The sequence below is a fragment of the Hyla sarda genome, chromosome 5 (assembly GCF_029499605.1).
Source record: "Hyla sarda isolate aHylSar1 chromosome 5, aHylSar1.hap1, whole genome shotgun sequence".
In the NCBI taxonomy this organism is placed as follows: domain Eukaryota; kingdom Metazoa; phylum Chordata; class Amphibia; order Anura; family Hylidae; genus Hyla; species Hyla sarda.
In genome coordinates, this window is record NC_079193.1 from 368,236,954 (window position 1) to 368,259,403 (window position 22,450).

Below are 22,450 nucleotides of genomic sequence, written 5' to 3' on the forward strand. Positions count from 1 at the left end.
CGCATCGCGAATCGCATCCCGGCTGAGGACATTATTGCAGCGCACCCGGTCAGCGGGTCTGACCGGGGTGCTGCGAACAGGAGAACGCTGCGAGCACTCCGGGGAGGAGCGGGAACCCGGAGCGCTCGGCGTAACAGTACCCCCCCCCCCTTGGGTCTCCCCCTCTTTTTAGAACCTGAAAATTTGTAAATAAGGTCCTTGTCAAGGATGTTATCCTCGGTTTCCCATGACCTCTCCTCTGGGCCGCAATTCTCCCAATCTACAATAATTTTTTTTTTACCTGACCGTCTTGGATGCAAGAATTTCTTTAACCGAAAAGACATCTGAGGACCCGGAGACAGGAGTAGGAGCAACAACCTTGGGAGAGAAGAGGTTAAGGACAAGTGGTTTAAGGAGAGAGACATGAAAAGCATTGGGAATACGGAGAGAAGGGGGAAGAAGGAGTTTGTAGGAGACAGGGTTGATTTGGCACTTGATTTTAAAGGTTTCAAGATAACGTGGTCCCAGTTTATAACTGGGGACACGGAAGCGGATATACTTGGCGGAGAGCCACACTTTGTCTCCAGGAGCAAAGACAGGAGGAGTTCTTCTTTTTTTGTCGGCATGTTTCTTCATCCGGGATGAGGCCTGTATGAGAGATTTTTGAGTCTCTTTCCAGATGGTGGAGAAGTCCCGGGTCACCTCATCAACAGCGGGCAAACCAGAAGGCGTGGGAGTGGGGAGGGGGGGAAGAGGGTGACGGCCGTACACCACAAAGAATGGGGATTTAGCGGAGGACTCAGAGACTTTGAAATTGTACGAGAATTCGGCCCATGGTAGAAGATCGGCCCAATCATCCTGGCGGGAGGAAACAAAATGTCGCAAATAGTCACCAAGAACCTGATTAACTCTCTCCACTTGCCCATTGGATTGAGGATGATAGGAAGACGAGAAGTTTAATTTGATTTTAAGCTGATTACAGAGGGCCCTCCAGAATTTCTACACAAATTGAACGCCTCTATCCGAGACGATATGCGTAGGAAGCCCGTGAAGGCGAAAAATGTGCACAAAAAATTGTTTCGCCAACTGTGGCGCAGAAGGAAGACCTGGAAGTGGAACAACATGTGCCATCTTGGAGAAACGATCAACGACCACCCAAATAACTGTGTTGCCATGGGATAAAGGCAAGTCTGTAATAAAGTCCATAGCAATCTGAGACCATGGTAGCTCAGGAACAGGCAGAGGATGAAGGAGACCGGCAGACTTCTGACGAGGAGTTTTGTCCCGGGCACAGACTGTACAAGCCCGAATAAAATCAGCAACATCTGCTTCCAGGGTAGGCCACCAATAAAAACGAGAGATGAGCTGGATGGACTTTTTGGCGCCAGCATGGCCAGCGAGGTGTGAGGAGTGTCCCCACCTGAGAATCCTGAGGCGCTGGCGTGGAGGGACGAAGGTCTTTCCAGGAGGAGTTTGTCTGATGGAAGCTGGGGAAGCAGAGATCAGACAGTCAGGAGGAATAATGTGTTGCAGGGAGGCTTCCATTTCAGAGGCATCCGAGGAACGAGAGAGGGCGTCAGCCCTGATGTTCTTGTCAGAGGGGCGAAAATGAATCTCAAAGTTAAAACGGGCAAAAAACAATGACCACCTAGCCTAGCAGGGGTTCAGCCGTTGGGCAGACTGAAGATAAGAGAGATTCTTGTGATCAGTGTATATAATAATTGGGTATTTGGACCCCTCCAGCAGGTGCCTCCATTCCTCGAGGGCCAATTTTATGGCCAGTAGTTCTCGATCACCAATGGAGTAATTTTTCTCCACCGGAGAGAAGGTCCTAGAAAAGAAACAACAAGTAACGCCATGTCCGGAAGAGTTTTTCTGTAGGAGTACAGCTCCAGCTCCCACCGAGGAGGCGTCTACCTCCAGTGAGAAGGGTTTAGATGGATCAGGTCTGGAGAGTACGGGAGCAGAAGAAAAGGCAGTTTTGAGACGGTTGAACGCCTGGTCCGCTTGAGGAGGCCAGGACTTAGGGTTGGCGTTTTTCTTGGTTAGGGCCACAATTGGGGCCACAATGGTGGAAAAATGTGGAATAAATTGTCTGTAGTAATTGCCAAACCCCAAGAAACGTTGGATAGCTCGGAGTCCGGAGGGACGTGGCCAATCCAACACGGCCGACAGTTTGTCCGGGTCCATTTGAAGTCCCTGGCCAGAGACTAAATATCCTATGAAGGGAAGAGATTGGCATTCGAAGAGACATTTCTCCATCTTGGCATATAACTGATTGTCCCGGAGTCTCTGAAGAACCATGCGGACATGACAGCGGTGTTCTTCTAGGTTAGAAGAGAAAATCAAAATATCGTCCAAGTAGACCACAACACAGGTATATAATAAATCATGAAAAATTTCATTTACAAAGTCCTGGAAGACGGCAGGGGCGTTGCAAAGCCCAAAGTGCGTAACCAGATATTCAAAGTGTCCGTCTCTGGTGTTAAACGCGGTCTTCCACTCGTCCCCTTCCCTGATGCGGAGTATATTATATGCACCTCTTAAATCCAATTTGGTAAAGATCTTGGCGCCACGTAGGCGGTCAAAGAGTTCCGAGATAAGAGGCAGTCGATATCGTTTTTTTATAGTGATTTTATTAAGAACGCAGCAATCAATGCATGGTCGTAAGGAACCATCTTTTTTGGAGACAAAGAAGAACCCTGCTCCGGCAGGGGAGGAAGACTTGCGGATAAATCCCCTTTTTAAATTTTCTTGGATGTACTCCGTCATGGCTTGTGTTTCCGGAGCAGACAGAGGATAGATTCTGCCCCGGGGTGGAGTAGTACCAGGGAGGAGATCAATAGGACAGTCATAAAGCCTGTGAGGAGGCAAAGTCTCTGCTTGTTTTTTGCAAAAAACATCAGCATAGTCCAGATAGGCCTTGGGGAGACCTGGTATCGGAGGAGCCATAGAGTTTTGACTGGCAGTACTGGGAGCAGACATAAAGCATTTTTGTAGCAAGAAGTACCCCAGTTCTTGATTTCAAGGTAGTCCGAGAAGAATTTCAGAGGTGCAGTTAGAAAGTACCAGAAATTCAATCTTTTCATAATGGGGTCCAATGCACATTAAGAGGGGTTCTGTGCAGTAACGCACAGTACCGTCCAATCTTTCACCATTAACTGAGGCGATGTAGAGAGGTCTGGCGAGACTGGTCACTGGGATGTTGAACCTGTTAACGAAAGATGCCAAAATAAAATTTCCTGCAGATTCGGAATCCAAGAAGGCCACAGCTGAGAAGGAGAAGTTAGAAGAAGAAATCCTCACAGGCACAGTAAGACGTGGAGTTCACACCTAGAGCTGTCTCACCTTTGTGCGTAATCGGAGTGCGTCTTTCCTGACGTGGAGGTCGGATAGGACAATCCTTCAAGAAGTGTTCGGTACTGGCACAGTACAGGCATAGGTTCTCATTGCGGCGGCGTGTCCTATCTTGAGGTGTCAGGCGAGACCGGTCTACTTGTATAGCCTCCATGGCGGAAGGCACAGGAGCAGATTGCAGCGGACCAGAGAAGAGAGGAGCCAGGTAGAGAAACCGCCTCGTGCGAACAAAGTCCATATCCTGGCGGAGCTCCTGGCGTCTTTCGGAAAAACGCATGTCAATGCGGGTGGCAAGATGAATAAGTTCATGCAGGTTGGCAGGGATTTCTCGTGCGGCCAGCACATCTTTGATGTTACTGGATAGGCCTTTTTTGAAGGTCGCGCAGAGGGCCTCGTTATTCCAGGATAATTCGGAGGTGAGAGTACGGAATTGGATGGCGTACTCGCCTACTGAAGAATTACCCTGGACCAGGTTCAGCAGGGCAGTCTCGGCAGAAGAGGCTCGGGCTGGTTCCTCGAAGACACTTCGAATCTCCGCGAAGAAAGAGTGTGCGGAGGCAGTGACAGGATCATTGCGGTCCCAGACCGGTGTGGCCCATGACAGGGCCTTCCCAGACAGGAGACTGACCACGAAAGCCACCTTTGACCTTTCAGTTGGAAATTGGTCCGACATCATCTCCAAATGCAGGGTACATTGTGAGAGAAAACCACGGCAAAGTTTAGAGTCCCCATCAAACTTGTCCGGCAATGAGTGGATCCTCTGTGTCCGAGATGGATTGGCGTGGATCCTCTGTGTCTGAGAGGGATTGGCGTGGACCGTGTCTGTGGACCGGTTCTAAGTTGCTACTGGTTTTCACCAGAGCCGGCCGCAAAGCGGGATGGTCTTGCAGCGGCGGTAGCAACCAGGTCGTATCCACCGGCAACAACTCAACCTCTCTGACTGCTGAGATAGGCGCGGTACAAGGGATTAGACTAGAGCAAGGTCGGACGTAGCAGAAGGTCAGGGCAGGCAGCAAGGATCGTAGTCAGGGGCAACGGCAAGAGGTCTGGAACACTGGCTTGGGATACATAAGGAACGCTTTCACTGGCACAATGGCAACAAGGGAGCGGGGCCGCGTGCGTCGGGACAGCACAGACGGGGAACCAGTCTGGTAAACGGGTCGGGATGCGCACCGCGAGCGGGCACGTCCCGCATCGCGAATCGCATCCCGGCTAGGGACATTATCGCAGGTCAGCGGGTCTGACCGGGGCGCTGCGAACAGGAGAACGCTGCGAGCGCTCCGGCGTAACAACCCCTTCCCTAATAAAAGTAAGAATCACCCCCTTTTCCCATAAAAAAAAATAAAAAAACTGTGTAAATAAAATGTCGGAAATGTCCGAACTATAAAAATATAGTGAATGAATAAAAAGCGATCAAAAAGTTCGATCAATACAAAAATGATACCGATAAAAACTTCAGATCACGGCGCAAAAAATGAGCGCTCACACCGCCCCATACACAGAGAAAGGAAAAGTTATAGGGGTCAAAAATGACAATTTTAAACGTATTCATTTTCGTGCATGTAGTTATGATTTTTTCCTAGAAGTAAGGAAACATCAAGCCTATATAAGTAGGGTATCATTTTAATTGTATGGACCTACTGAATAAATAAAAGGTGTTATTCTTACTGAAAAATGCACTGCGTAGAAATGGAAGCCCCAAAAGTTACAAAATGGAATTTTTCCTTAAATTTTGTCGCACAATAAAAAAAAAAATTTCCATTTTGCCGTGAGTTTTTCTGGTAAAATGACTAATGTCACTGCAAAGTAGAATTGGTTACACAAAAAAATAAGCCATCATATGGAATTTTAGGTGCAAAATTGAAAGAGTTATGATTTTTAAAAGGTAAGGAGGAAAAAACGAAAGTACAAAAACGGAAAAACCCTGAGTCCTTAAGGGGTTAATACACTTTCCATGGCAATAAGGAAGAGCATAGAAGCATAGCACTATTTCTATAGGCACTGTATGGCACTAGTTCACTAGGTACTGACTTGCACTGTTTCTGCAAGGGCATTATTATTGTGGGCACTGAGCACTGACGCACTTGGCATGGAAATGAGACCTTAGTAAAGGGTACAACATGGCACTATTCGTCTGTGCTTTGTTTGACATTATTTGTGTTGATACTGCATAGATCCCTTCCTGTGGATGCTTAACGGCACTCTGTTGGCACTATTTGTGTATACAATGTATGGCACTATTGTGTGGGCACTGTATGGCACTATTGTGTGGGCACTGTATAGCACTATTGTGTGGGCACTGTATGGCACTATTGTGTGGGCACTGTATGGCACTATTGTGTGGTAGTGTTGCTCACGAATATTCGCAATTCGAATATTATTTGCGAATATCGCATATTCGCGAATTCGCGAATTTCGCGAATATAGCGCTATATATTCGTAATTACGAATATTCGTTTTTTTTTTTTTTTTTTCTCTTCACAGTACACATCACAGTGATCATCCCTCTCTGCTTCCAGCTTGTGTGGTGTAAAGAAGACTCTAATACTACTGTGAGAGACTGGCGAGCGAAAATTCGCATATGCGCAAATTCGCATATGCTAATTTTCGTATATGCGAATTTTGAACGGATGTTTATCTTGTATGGGCTAATATTCACATATGCGAATTTCCGCATATGCGAAAATAAAACGAGAATATAACGAATATGCGAATATTCGCGAATATATGACGAATATTCATCCATATATTCGCGAATATTCGCGAATTCGAATATGGCCTATGCCGCTCAACACTATTGTGTGGGCACTGTATGGCACTATTGTGTGGGCACTGTATACTGCTGTTTATGTGTCCCAAGTAGTGGAAAAGCAGGAACACCCACTGAAAGCCAGGTCCCTTTAGGGGGAGGACACACAGAGGGAGTAACAAAAGGAGGGAAAACGAGGTACGGTGAGCGCCGCAAGCAGGTGACATCGAACAAATAAAGAATCTGTCAGTTATCAACTTTTTTCTTTTTTTTGAATCAACTGGTGCCAGAAAGTTAAACAGATTTGTAAATTACTTCTCTTAAAAAATCTTAATCTTCCCAGTACTTATTAGCAGCTGAATACTACAGAGGAAATTATTTTCTTTTGGAACACAGAGCTCTCTGCTGACATCACTGACCATTTTAAGAACTGTCCATAGTAGGAGAAAATCCCCATAGCAAACATATTCTCCTCTGGACAGTTCCTAAAATTGACAGAGATGTCAGCAGAGAGCAAAATGAGGGGCATTTACTAAGGGGTTTAGTCATTTTTTTCTGACTATTTTTGGCGCAAAATTGTCACAATTGCGCCTACCCTATAAATTGTGCGACTTTCCCTAGCAAGAGCTAGAAAGTCAACATTTTTTTTCCCGCTTAATTTACGCAAGTTTTCAGTTTTTACTTGCAGTGGTCAGGAATTTATTAACTGAGACAGTCGCAGTTGCGCAACAAACTGTCGCAACGGCCGTAAAAATTGACTAAATTTACTCCAGCTCCAACATGGAGCAGGAAAAGCTACTGCCGCCCGGGCTCCGACATACTTTCTCCCCGCTACCCTCACTGCGCTACCGGGACACTACAGTGATTTACATCCCCCCCCCCCTCTCACCTGCCAGCGCCACACAACTACCATCTGTCTGCTGTTGCAAGACTACAAGTCCCAGCATGCCCTTACAGTGAGGACACGCTGGGAGTTGTAGTCTTGTAGCAGCGGGAGCTGAGCGGCGCGGGCGGGAGACAAGGGGGGGGGGGGTAGCGGGGAGGCCGTATGAGGAGCCCGGGCGGGAGACAAGGGGGGGTAGCGGGGAGGCCGTATGAGGAGCCCGGGCGGGAGACAAGGGGGGAGGGGGGGGGGGTAGCGGGGAGGCCGTATGAGGAGCCCGGGCGGCTGCACTGTAATCTCAGCCCGGGCTCCTGCCCTGAGAGCCAAAGGCTTTGGCTGTCAGGGCATGCTGGGTGTTGTAGTTTTGCAACAGCTGGAGGGCCACAGTTTGCAGACCACTGGTGTGTGGTCTGTAAACTGTAGTCCTCCAGCTGTTGCAGAACTAAACAGCTGAAGGGGACCGGCGAAAACGTTCACTTACCCTTCCGAGGCTCCATCGACGATCGCTGACGGAGATCGTCGTGCGGCACTGTCGCGCGGCAGTGTCGTGCAGCACTGGATCCTACGGAAGCCGGTAAGTTGCGCAAGCTTCCCAACCAGGGTGCCTCCAAATGTTGCAAGACTACAACTCCCAGCATGCCTGGACACCCTTGGGCTGTCCAGGCATGCTGGGAGTTGTAGTTTTGCAACAGCTGGAGGCACCCTTGTTGGGAAACACTGGCCTAAAACAGTGTTTCCCAACCAGGGTGCCTCCAGATGTTGCAAGACTACAACTCTCAGCATGCCTGGACAGCCATTGGCTGTCCAGGCATGCTGGGAGTTGTAGTTTTGCAACAGCTGGAGGGCCACAGTTTGCAGACCACTAGTTTGTGGTCTGTAAACTGTAGTCCTCCAGCTGTTGCAAAACTAAACAGCTGAAGGGGACCGGCAAAGACGTTCACTTACCCTTCCGAGACTCCAGCGACGATCGCTGTCGGAGATCGTCGCGCGGCAGTGTTGCGCGGCAGTGTCGTGCAGCGCTGGATCCTATGGAAGCCGGTAAGTTGCGCAAGCTTCCCAACCAGGGTGCCTCCAGATGTTGCAAGACTACAACTCCCAGCATGCCTGGACAGCCAAAGGCTGTCTAGGCATGCTGGGACTTGTAGTCTTGACACATCTTGAGGCACCCTGGTTGGGAAACACTGTTTTAGGCCAGTGTTTCCCAACCAGGGTGCCTCCAGATGTTGCAAAACTACAACTCCCAGCATGCCTGGACAGCCAAAGGCTGTCTAGGCATGCTGGGAGTTGTAGTCTTGCAACATCTGGAGGCACCCTGGTTGGGAAACTCTGTTTTAGGCCAGTGTTTCCATACCAGGGTGCCTCCAGATGTTGCAAGACTACAACTCCCAGCATGCCTAGACAGCCTTTGACTGTCCAGGCATGCTGGGGCTTGTAGTTTTGCAACATCTGGAGGCACCCTGGTTGGGAAACATTGGCCTAAAACAGTGTTTCCCAACCAGGGTGCCTCCAGATGTTGCAAAACTACAAGTCCCAGGTTGGGAAACACTGTGCCCGGCCTCCGCCCCACCTTACTGTAAGGGCATGCTGGGAGTTGTAGTCCTGCAGCTGGGGGCAGGGGACAAGCTTGTCACTTGCCCACACATCTCCTGCACCACACAACTACAACTCCCAGCATGTCCTTACTGTAAGGGCATGCTGGCAGTTGTAGTTGTGCGGGGCGGGAGATGTGTGAGCAGGTGATAATAAATGTACTAACCCATTTTTTTTGTTTTCTTCTCATTTCAGATCCATGTATCCTGTGGACTCCTTCGGATTCGGTGGACTAATTCGATGACCAGCGTTTTTCTTTGTTTGATTTTAATAAAATGGTTAATGAGGGCTTGTGGGGGAGTGTTTTTTGTAATAAAAAATGTTGAAAACCTGTTGTGTTTTTTTCTTACTTTACTAGACAGGCTTAGTAGTGGAAGCTGTCTTATAGACAGAGTCCATTACTAACCTGGGCTTAGCGTTAGCCACAAAAACAGCTAGCGCTAACCCCCTATTATTACCCCGGTACCCAACGCCACAGGGGTGCCGGGAAGAGCCGGTACCAACAGGCCTGGAGCATCAAAAATGGCACTCCTGGGCCAAGGCGGTAACAGGTTGGCGTTATTTAGGCTGGGGAGGGCCAGTAACAATGGTCCTCGCCCACCCTGGAAACGTCAGGCTGTTACTGTTTGGTTGGTATTTGGCTGAGAATGAAAATAGGGGGGACCCTATGCGTTTTTTTTTAAATAAATAATTAAATATATTAAAAAAACGCATAGGGTCCCCCTATTTTTATTCTCAGCCAAATACCAACCAAACAGTAACAGCCTGACGTTACCAGGGTAGGCGAGAACCATTGTTACTGGCCCTCCCCAACCTAAATAACGCCAGCCTGTTACCGCCTAGGCCCAGGAGCGCCATTTTTGACGCTCCGGGCCTGTTGGTACCGGCTCTTCCCGGCACCCCTGTGGTGTTGGGTACCGGGGTAATAATTGGGGGTTAGCGCTAGCTGTTTTTGTGGCTAACGCTAAGCCCGGCTTAGTAATGGACTCAGTCTATAAGACAGCTTCCACTACTAAGCCTGTCTAGTAAAGTAAAATAAAAAAAAACACAACAGGTTTAAAAAAAATTTTATTACAAAAAAACACTCCCCCACAAGCCCTTGTTAACCATTTTATTAACATCAAGCAAAGAAAAACGCTGGTCGTCGAAGTAGTCCACCGAATCCGAAGGAGTCCACAGGATACACAGATCTGTAGAAGAAGTAACCAAAAAAAAAAAAAGTGTAAGTACATTTAGGGAGAAAAAAACTGTGTTAAAAAAATTTAATAAACACACACACACACACACACTAAACGCCGTTTACCACTTCTGAGCCATGACTACAATTTACAGTGATCCCTCAGCTTACAATGGCCTCAACATACAATAGTTTCAACATACAATGGTCTTTTCTGGACCATCGTAAGTTGAAACCAGACTCAACATACAATGCTACAAACAGTCCAGATCTGTGAAACGTGTCAATGGCTGGAAGAACCAACCAATCAAAATGGGCATTCACTGGTAAAACTCCTGTATTACTGAAGTGTATGCACTGACTGGTGTCTGGTATTACATGTTCTGTAGACTTTACCTGTATCAGGGTTAGCTGCTCTTTTGGACACCAGGTGAGGGCGACTCCATTACTTGTTTGGGACATTGCCTGTACTGTACAGGACCCCTGAAGAAGGTCCTGTCCTCTACATAGACCAGTGTTTCCCAATCAGGGTGGCCCCATCTTTTGCTAAACTACAACTCCCAGCATGCCCGGACAGCCTTTGGCTGTCCAGGCATGCTGGGAGTTATAGTTTTGCAACAGCTGGAGGCTCCCTGCTTGGGAAACACTGACATAGACAGTGATTTACAGCTCCCAGCAGATCTTTCTTACTTTTATATGTAAGGATTTGCTTTATCTATATCAGTTATCTACTTATTTTTCTTTGTCACTTTTTCCTATTTTGGATGACATTTTGGTGCCTTTATAACCAATTACCACGTTTCCATAGAGTTATGGTCTCAACATATAATGGTTTCAACTTACAATGGTCGTCCTGGAACCAATTAATATTGTAACTTGAGGGACCACTGTAGTTATTAAATTATTTAGATGTGGTGAAAAAGCTAAAAAAAAAACTCAAAAACAAAAGATCCAGAAGGAAACCAGCAGCCAAACCTATTCAGACAGCAGGAAAAAGGAACAGACTATTTTTTCTACTACATGAAGTAAATTTCCCACTTTTGCCTATGTGTGCCAAATTTATTAATGCCGTGCAACAATTTAGTAAATTTGTCGCACATAGTCAAAAATGAAGTAGAAAAAAACAGGGTAAAAACCAGACTACATAGTAAAAGATTAGTAAATGCCCCTCTATGTACCTAATAGAAAATAATTTCTCTGTAGTATTCAGAAGCTAATAAGTACTGGAAGGATTAAGATTTTTTAATAGAAGTAATTTACAAATCTGACTGTGCTTCACTTTAAATGATGTACAAATTTAATATAAAAAAATACAAATAGGATATAAAATAAATAATACAAATCTAATACAAAAATGCCTCCTACCACAGGGCCCTTGTGGGGAGGTGAGATAATTAAATACAAAGCATATATTAAAAATATTTTTGTAAAAATTATAGCATGTGAATTACGTTCTACCGCTATCTCAATATATTGTAAACCGACATAGTATACTTTGTGCGGTATACTCCGTTCCCATGTGATTTAGAACAGTTCACAAAGTGATATAGTTACCAACTCCTCAGGGTGGTTTTGGCTGGACGTCCGAGAGATAAATATATGAGGACTGTATTCAGCGCTAGCGTGCGCTTACGGTGACGGGCCCGGATGCCACAGGCCAAAAAGGTCACTGGTCACGGAATAATGGCAGGCTCGATGGCAGATGCAATGGAGGCTTTATCCAGCGCTGGCATGCGCTTGCGATGACGGGCCCGGTTGCCGCAGGCCAAGGAGAAGTCACCGATCGCGGAGTGGCTCCGGAGATGTAGATATACTCGGAGATATATGGATCTTGCTCCGGAAACAGGGAAAGGAAAGCCTCGTGGAAGATCTCTCGGCGTCTGGTGGAATGGCGGATGAATTGTAGCCAGGTGTACAATCAGCAGGTGATGGAGTTGTATCGGAGATAGATGATGGCGGTTTGTAGATTGCGGTAGTCATGCAATAGGTATTTCTTTCTCTAGACGCGTTTCAGGGTACTTTATATATGACCCTTTCCTCAGTAGAATATCTCTACTGAGGAAAGGGTCATATATAAAGTACCCTGAAACGCGTCTAGAGAAAGAAATACCTATTGCATGACTACCGCAATCTACAAACCGCCATCATCTATCTCCGATACAACTCCATCACCTGCTGATTGTACACCTGGCTACAATTCATCCGCCATTCCACCAGACGCCGAGAGATCTTCCACGAGGCTTTCCTTTCCCTGTTTCCGGAGCAAGATCCATATATCTCCGAGTATATCTACATCTCCGGAGCCACTCCGCGATCGGTGACTTCTCCTTGGCCTGCGGCAACCGGGCCCGTCATCGCAAGCGCATGCCAGCGCTGGATAAAGCCTCCATTGCATCTGCCATCGAGCCTGCCATTATTCCGTGACCAGTGACCTTTTTGGCCTGTGGCATCCGGGCCCGTCACCGTAAGCGCACGCTAGCGCTGAATACAGTCCTCATATATTTATCTCTCGGACGTCCAGCCAAAACCACCCTGAGGAGTTGGTAACTATATCACTTTGTGAACTGTTCTAAATCACATGGGAACGGAGTATACCGCACAAAGTATACTATGTCGGTTTACAATATATTGAGATAGCGGTAGAACGTAATTCACATGCTATAATTTTTACAAAAATATTTTTAATATATGCTTTGTATTTAATTATCTCACCTCCCCACAAGGGCCCTGTGGTAGGAGGCATTTTTGTATTAGATTTGTATTATTTATTTTATATCCTATTTGTATTTTTTTATATTAAATTTGTACATCATTTAAAGTGAAGCACAGTCCGATTCATCATTTATTAGTTTTTCTGTAATTTCATCATCATGTACCATTTTATGGTATTAGTCTAGAGGCATTTGGTACCCCCCCTTTTTTTCCTTATATATTATTTTGTACTAGTATTTTTTGGTGTAAATACTTTCCATTTAGCCTCGATTAATTTATATTGTGAGCTGCACATACCCCATTTTTTTTAAATTTACAAATCTGTTTAACTTTCTGGCACCAGTTGATTAAAAAAAAAAATTCCACTGGAGTACCCCTTTAAGGACATCACATAGAAACATAGAAATATAGAATGTGTCGGCAGATAAGAACCATTTGGCCCATCTAGTCTGCCCAATAATCTGAATCCTATGAATAGTCCCTGGCCCTATCTTATATGAAGGACAGCCTTATACCTATCCCTATCTTATATGGAGGATAGCCTTATACCTATCCCTATCTTATATGGAGGACAGCCTTATGCCTATCCCTATCTTATATGAAGGATAGCCTTATGCCTATCCCTATCTTATATGAAGGATAGCCTTATACCTATCCCTATCTTATATGGAGGACAGCCTTATACCTATCCCTATCTTATATGAAGGAAAGACTTATGCCTATCCCTATCTTATATGAAGGATAGCCTTATGCCTATCCCTATCTTATATGAAGGATAGCCTTATGCCTATCCCTATCTTATATGAATGATAGCCTTATGCCTATCCCTATCTTATATGAAGGATAACCTTATGCCTATCCCTATCTTATATGAAGGATAGCCTTATGCTTATCCCATTCATGTTTAAACTCCTTCACTGTATTTGCAGCGACCATCACTGCAGGAAGACTGTTCCATGTATCCACTACTCTCTCAGTAAAGTAATACTTCCTGATATTACTGCAGAAACCTTTGTCCCCCTAATTTATAACTATGTCTTCTTGTTGTAGTTTTTCTTCTTTTAAATCTCCTCTCCTCCTTTACTGTGTTAATTTTATGCATATAAAGTCTCTATCATATCCCCTCTGTCTCTTCTTTCTTCTATACATGTTAAGGTCCTTTAACCTTTCCTGGTAAGTTTTATCCTGCAATCCATGTACTAGTTTAGTATCTTCTCTGAACTCTCTCTAGAGTATCTATATCCTTCTGGAGATATGGCCTCCTGTACTGCGCACAATACTCCAATTGAGGTCTCACCAGTGTTCTGTACAGCAGCATGAGCACTTCTCTCTTTCTACTGCTTATACCTCTCCCTATACACCATGAGCACTTCTCTCTTTCTACTGCTTATACCTCTCCCTATACATCCATGAACACTTCTCTATTTCTACTGCTTATACCTCTCCCTATACATCCAAGCCTTCTGCTAGCGTTTCCTGCTGCTCTATTACATTGTCTTCCTACAGTCAATAAAGAAACTTGAGCTGCCAGCGGGTGAGTGCATTCATATGTCTTTTTACCCATGATTGTGATCCTGCCTTGCCTCACCTTTGAGATTTCACCCCCAGAGGTAATCATATTACACATCCACCCACAGCTTGTGTATTTGAAGTTTATTTAACCCTTTTAAGCCCCTGTTAGAGCAATAGTGCGAGCCCTGACTTTCCCAGCCTAAGTGTGCTATTAATGTGGGCTCTGTATGGCACTCTTTGTGTATGCAATGTATGGCACTATATGTGTGGGCACTGTATGACACTATATTGGGTACTGTATGATACTATTAAGTGAGTGCTTGATTTCACTATATTGGGTACTGCATGGTACTTTTTACAAGGGCACTATATGGCACTATGTTGGGTGCTGTATGGTACTACTCGTGAGGGAACTGCATGGCACTATTGGGAGGGCACTGTATGACACTATTGTGAGGGCACAATATGGTAATATTTGTGTGGGCACTGTATGTGTGGTACTGTATGGTATTACTTGTCGGGGGCATTGCATGGCACTCTTGTGAGGGCACTGTATGGCACTATTGTGAGGGCACAATATGGTACTACTTGTGGGGGCAGTGTAAGGCACTCTTGTGAGGGCACTGTATGGCACTATTGTGTGGGTACTGTATATAACTATTGGTGAGGGCACTGTATGGCACTATTATGTGGGCACTGTATATAACTATTGGTGAATGCACTGTATGGCACTATTGTGTCTCCGTTTCGACCCCTGTGATCAAGGAGGCATGACAGCTATGTACTCCAAGCTTCAGTGTTCAGAACTCTGCGGTGCCGGCGCTGAGATCAGACATCTTATCCCCTATCCAAAGGATAGATGTTTAGGGGCAGAGTACCCCTTTAAATACTCTGTTGACCATCGGTTCCCCCAGTGGTACCGGCTGATCCCAAGATGAAGGGGTCCCTGATCTGCTCAGCAGCTTCTGCATTATATGATCTATGCTTGTCCTGTCTTTGCTATGGCCCAAATACAACAAATCTCCAATGAATGACAGCTCCGGAATGAATGGGGCTTCGGCTGCCAGGGTAATATGTGACATTTAAAATGCAAAGGATTGATCAGGATAATTAATTTTGCTTATGATTAACTTTCCCAGGACTTTACTCATTGACCTTTAAGTCAAACCATTAGGTAATAGCTGGTAATGCGGGCAGCAGGATTGGAAATAATGCGCTGACTCCTTCTCCGAAAGCGCCAGATTAATGAGACAAAAGCCATAGATTCACGTAGGAAAGGTTCAGAACAAATTACTGATGCAAATGGAACAGAGTTTACAAAGGAGCCCGCGCAATTGTTGTTATTAATGCTAAATAGGAATATATTACTCATTAATTTGCTCCACGTTGAATGCACTTTGAAGAAATGCAAGGGAATAATTAACATTTATGATGGAATAAGGCTTAAGGACAATGCCATTTACTGTAAAATAAACAATTCAGCGAAAGGCCAGCGCCCCCCCCCCTCCACCCGAGAAAATCCTTTTCTTATTGAAATTCCAATACATTTAGAAAAAACATAAAACGTGTCAGTAAAGGACAAGATCATCCATCTAGATTCATCCAGGATAAAATAAAGGGGTCTCTATAGTGTATTATTCTTTATAGTATGATGTAGAGAGGTAAGTACTCAATACCTAGATAAAGGGGTACTCACCAGCCAGATCCCCCCTTTGCTGACATTTTATCAGTACCCAGCCCAACTCAGAGTTTTAGAAACTGACTGGGAATGTAAGCTACAAATCTCTCCAGAAAGAAATAATACCCATCTGTAGCTGTTGTAGCTCATTAGTACAGAGCAGGGTGCTGACTAGTGAGAGGACGATTGTTGTGGGACCGAAGGGGGAATATTTATTCTTAAAGGACAAGTCTCATGCCCGGCATTACAGAAAAACGCATCCCCTATCCGCAGGATAGGGGATAAGTTTTAGATTGCGGGGGGTCCGAGCGCTGTGGCCCCCTGCGATCGTCTGTGTGGAACCCTGGCTCTCCGAGGCGTAATGGATAATACCGCCATACTGTACCGAATAAAACCACCAGCTGTACACAGATCTCTATACCATATAAGTGATTGATTACATACAGGACCATGTGGCACGGTAGATACCAGCTGTACACAGGATCTGTATACCATATAAGTGATTATATAAAGGACCATATAGAGGTAGATACCAGCTGTAAACAGGATCTGTATACCATGTAAGTGAATATATACAGCACCATATAGAGGTTCATGTCTCACTATCTGGCAGTTTTGTGGACAAACCTATGAGTTCTACTTATCCCTGCCCTGTCTGTAATCACAGTCACAGTACACAACAGACTGAAGGTTAAAGTGCAAAAAATATGTTTTAAAAGGGGTACTCTGGTGTAGAATTTTTTTTTACAGATCAACTGGTGCCAGAAAATTATACAGATTTGTAAATTAAGTCTATATAAAAATCTTAATCCTTTCAGGTGTGTGGTTCTTTCCAGTCTGATCACAGTGCTCTCTGCTGCCACCTCTGTTCGTGTCAGGAACTGTCCAGAGTAGAAGAGGTTTGCTATGGGGATCTGTCCTTACTCTGGCCAGTTCCGGTCAAGGACAGAGGTGTCAGCAGAGAGCACTGTGGTCCGACTGGAAAGAACTACACAACTTCCTCTAGAGCATACAGCAGCTGATAAGAACTGGAAGGATTAAGAATTTTATATAGAAGTAATTTACAAATCTGTATAATTTTCTAGCACCTGTTGATTTGACAATTTTTTTTCCCTCCGGAGTACCCCATTAATCTATACTGTTTTATATATTGTTTTCCAACTACTGTATGTATTTTGTATTTTATTGCAAACGCCATTGTATAACATTTTCAATTACAATACAAATTAAACAGTAAAGAGCAAATATAAAATGGTCAACAAATGGCAAAAAAAATAAAAATAGTGCCAGATGTCATAACGTACGCAGAATAGCATTTTGCGTAAAAAAATTAAAAAAATAAAATAAAAAAATATATATAACACCTTGTTAAAAGAATTTCTGCTATTTCTTACAGTATATTATTATATTCCACTATTTTATACGCACCATGTGCAGGTCTACTGTTTAGATATATATAAATCGGGACATACACAGCTGGGACCAGACCCTGAACAAGTATGAAGCTATATGAGGAATCTCAGGTTTGTACGGTGGATGTAGCTGTGTTGGTGTCAGAAGGAGCAGGTTTGTACATCTCTTCCAAGACATCAGGGATGTATAATTAAGATTGGCTGAACATCTATTTTACTGTAAAATATGCAAATAATGGCGCCTGACTCCGCCGAGCGCATTTATGGGTCAATGCATTTCTCACACTAAGTAGTAGAATTTTAATCATAGAAAAAAGCTGAAACCAGATTTGTAAAATAAATACAGTGTGAACATTATATTTACACCGTTTTTTTCATCATATAAACAGTTCTAAATAGATTATACAGTACAAGGGATAATCAGGGCTGTAGATACCATTAGGCACCACGGGCCTGTGCCTAGGGAGGCAGTATTGAGAGGGGCAGCACTACAATGAGTAAAAAGAAATTTTAAATACTTTTCCCCCTTTGGTTGAATCCACTTGGTCAGAACTGCGGAAAAATTTAGCTGCGGATTTGCAGCCTCTTATTATGTGTTAGATTTGGGATTGATTTAAAGGGGTACTCCAGTTAAAACCTTTTTTTCTTTTAAATAAACTGGTGGCAGAAAGTTAAACATATTTGTAAGTTAGGGAAAAAAAAGGGTGTATGTGCAGCTCACAATTAATAATACACACCGAGGTCAAACTAGGGCACAAAAAAGGAAAAACCAATAGTAAAAAATTGCCCGGACCTTCTAAGTGAGTAAGTATAGTTATAGGTATTTGAATAAATATTTCTCTGGATCGTGCTTCAATAATAATAATAATATGAACAATTTATTAAAATAAGATAAATAGACTATGATTAGTTACTTCTCACAGGGCCCATGTGAGAAGAACATATACAATAAAAACAACCTTTCAATAATATTGTGCATAAAATGAAATATGAATAACAAGGATTAAGACAATATTACTGGCATTATGACAAAATCACTGGCATAGATTTAGTTTCTAATGTGCAGCTGGTGTTCGTCCGCTGGTATGCAGGCAGCGACTGTACAAAACAAGCGAAATGTAGCTGAAGGTGCCTGAATGATCGTTTCCCTCTTTAAATGTTCAGAATATAATGTATCCTTATAATAATTAGACAATCTGCAACAGTTTCAAATAAATGTTACCGATCCTTATAGTGGCAACCTGGGTAAGAGGCGTTGTTACCGCAGTGTCTAGTTGGTGTTGGTACACTGGGTCCTCTGTGCAACGTTCCAGGTGGTAACGGTGTGATCCAGCAAGGTCCTGGTAGAAGCGGTGGCGATTACTTGTGGCTAATGGCGCTGGCAGGTGCCGATGGTCACAGATCGCCGGGAGGACGCTGGCGCTGGCAGGCGCCGATGGTCACAGATCGCCGGGAGGACGCTGGCGCTGGCAGGCGCTGGCAGGCGCTGGAGATGGTAAGTCCTCACCGCTGACTGGATGGAGACGGGGACTGTGCGCTGGATACGAGGAGCTCACCTCGTGTTGCCGGCGTGTGACGTCAGCTACTGCTGGAGCCGGGTTCGTTGCACTAGAACTATTTTGCAATGTTTGGACCGGACAAATACCGGACTGGATGCCCTTATGGTTTTAGCAGTTCATAAGAGGTAAACCAGCCGTGGTTGATAGGCACAATTCATAAATAAATTGCACATATGCCAGTGGTCATGCACAAAAGACTAGACGCGTTTCAGGGTTATTTAATGTAACCCTTTCCTCAGTAGTCATATGGTTGTCATAAACTATTCCCTTTTTATAGGAGCACAAATCCCGCCCGTTAACTCATTCCTGGATATTAATAAAAACAGTGAATGGAATTAACGGATAGGTTCCCTAGAGAGCAATGTTAAATAAAACAGAGGTGGATATGAGAAATACTGTGTGAATACTGTTGAAGGTGTGAAGATGCGTTTTTGCAGACAAAATGATTTTATAATATTAAAAGTGAAATCAAATAAAACAAAAAGTAGATGTTCAATGAATACTATAAAAACAAATATATATATTAGATTATTATTAGAAAAATTGGGCAAAATAATTTTGATAAAAAAAAAAAAATCATGAAAATAAAAATGAAAAAATAAAAATAAAAATAGAAAAAATAAATAAATAAATAAAAATGAAAAAGGAAAATATAAATGTAAATTATATAAATAAAAATTATAAGATATAATATAATAATATAAATTAGGATAAAAATAAAAATAAATAAATAAATAAAAATAAAGATAAAAATTGAGTAGAAAGAAAATGTAAATGTTGTTAAATTTGTAGGGGATGGAGTCAACCCATGGAGCACCCCCCTTTATATTATACAGGGGTGTCCTCATAGGTCGAGTGCATCCCCTACAAAAATCCAAAGAGTTCAAAGTTGGAGTTGAGCCCGCTTGGTTCCAATGTTGTAAATTCAAAAAATTTTTTGCTTTCAGCCTTAGACATTTTGAGTAAAAAGCTTCCTCCTCGCCAGTCTTTTTTGACCAGCTGGAGACCGGTGAAGGAGAGAGAAGACAGATCACTGTTGTGAACTGTGGTGAAATGTGCGGATAGTGGATGTTTCAAATTTTTATTTTTAATATTGTTTAGGTGCTCTGCTATCCTCATTTTGAGGGCCCTCTTAGTTCGACCAATATATTGTTTTTTACATCCACATTCAATAATGTATTAAACCCCCTTTTAATTGCAGGTTATCAGGTCTTGGATTTTCCATTTGAAAGAGTTGGTTTGGGAACAAATCTGTGTAAGGCTGGGTTCACACTACGTTTTGTCCCATACGGGAGCGCATACGGCAGGGGGGAGCTAAAAGCTCGCGCTCCCGTATGTCACCGTATGCGCTCCCATATGTCATTCATTTCAATGAGCCGACCGGAGTGAAACGTTCGGTCCGGTCGGCTCATTTTTGCGCCGTATGCGCTTTTACAACCGGACCTAAAACCATGGTTGACCACAGTTTTAGGTCCGGTTGTAAAAGCGCATACGGCGCAAAAATGAGCAGACCGGACCGAACATTTCACTCCGGTCGGCTCATTGAAATGAATGACATACGGGAGCGCATACGGTAACATACGGGAGCGCGAGCTTTTAGCTCCCCCCTGCCGTATGCGCTCCCGTATGGGACAAAACGTAGTGTGAACCCAGCCTAACTTTCTTGGGGCCTTTTATTTTTATGCAGTTAGCACATATCTCACACCTAATAAATCCTTTTGTACTTAGCCACGAATTAGTCTGGTTACGGGTGGTTTTATTGATGGCGCTATGGTGAGACCTAAATTTGGGGCCCGGGTATAAACCATTGGGGGATGTGATGGTAATAGTGAGCCCACCTCTCTGTCCTGCTGTAGCAGATGCCAATGTTTTTTTATTATTCCTTCTACTTTTTTGTATGATTTGTTGAAAGGGATCACCAGTTTTCCTCCAAAATTTGCAGTACTGTCCTCTCGCTCTTTTGATGTGAAAAATGTAGTCCTGTCTAGTGACTTTATATGTTCCAGAGATTGCTCCAGTAGCTGGTCAGGATAATCTTTATCTTTAAATTGATTAGTAAGTAACTGTGCTTCTTGCAGAAATTGTTCATCTAAAGTGCAATTTCTTTTTAACCTTCGATATTGTCCTTTTGGGACGTTCATTAGCCACCTAGGTAGGTGGCAGCAAGAATAGCCTATAAAGCCATTCTTAGCTGTTGGTTTATGGTATGTCTTACATATAAGATTATCCCGATCAGCACTGACAACAATATCCAGAAAATTAATACTATCTTTACTGATAGTGGATGTGAAATGAAGATTATGATCATTAGTGTTCAAATTAAATATAAAGCGCTCTAAATCAACTGTGTCCCCCTGCCAAATTAAAATAATGCCATCAATATACCGCTTCCAGAGCACCAGGCCTGCACCAAGCCGTGGCAAGATGTTACTCTCCTCCCATGCCGCCATAGATAAATTTGCGTAGCTTGGCGCAAACCTGGTGCCCATCGCGGTACCGATTAACTGCAAATAAAAATCCCCTTCAAAATAAAAATAATTGTGGGTTAAAATAAAACGGATGGCTGAAGTGATAAAATTAATCTGTGATGGTTCAATGTGTCCTTGTTGAAGAAAATAAGTGACTGCCGCTATCCCTAAATTGTGCATTATAATAGTGTACAGTGATGAAACATCTAAAGTGGCTAAAATGTGTTTATCAGACCACTTGAATTATTCTATAATCTCTATGATCTGGGTGGTATCTTTCAGGTACGTATGTGTTTTCTGTACAAATGGCTGGAGAAACCTATCAACGTACTGGGACAGGCTCGAGGTAATCGAGCCTATCCCAGACACGATAGGTCTACCTGGAGGATCATCCAAAGATTTATGTGTCTTCGGAAGACAATAGAATACTGGTATCCGATCAGGAGTCCCAAGAATAAATTGATGTTCTTTTTCATTCAAAATTTCCTCCTCTACTGCCTCTTTGCATAATTGCTGTAACTGTTGACTATATTCTTGGGTGGGATCTGCCTTCAATTTCTGATATGTAGCTGTGTCTCCCAGCTGCCTATTACACTCTTGTATATAATTGGTAGTATTTAGAATAACAATTCCGCCCCCCTTATCAGCGGGGAGGATCGTGATTCCCTCCAATGTTTGGAGTTCTTTTATAGCCAATCTTTCTTTATGAGAAATATTATCTTTTGGATGTCTAGTACCGTGGATACCCCTCAGATCTTTTTCAACCAATTTTTTAAAAGTAGTAATATCAGGACCCATTAGGGGTTTCGAGTAGAACCATGATTTTGGTCTGCATTCAGTGTGTATATATTTTGTTTCTCCTGTTTTGCGTTCCAACGGAGTTTCAAAAAAATGTTTTTTTAGACAAATATTGCGAATGAACTTCTCTAAACCTACATATGTTTGAAATGTATCTAATGTATGTGATGGAGCGTACTTCAAACCTTTATTTAAAAGTTTGGTGTCGCTAATAAATGTTGTGTGGGAGGAGCTGATACTTTGTGGGTTTTCAATGGAACTCTGATTGGTGGGGTTTCTCTGTAGGTTGTCTGATTGTTGTAATATTTTGACTGATACTTGTTTTGGTATGGTTGGTTTTTGTGATAATTGGGACGGAAATTGTATGGACTGTTTCTGTACCCTGTATGTGGTCTGTAATTGTTTCTTTGGGGAGAGTTTCTGTATTGAATATCTTCCCTCACATAGTGGGGTTTCTTGTAATTGTAGCTTACCTCTAAAAAATCATTATTTTCTGAAAGGGGAGCAAAACGGTTCTGAGTCGGTATAACATACTGATTAGAATTATCTTGTGCAGTAACTGTGTGCCTTTGTTTT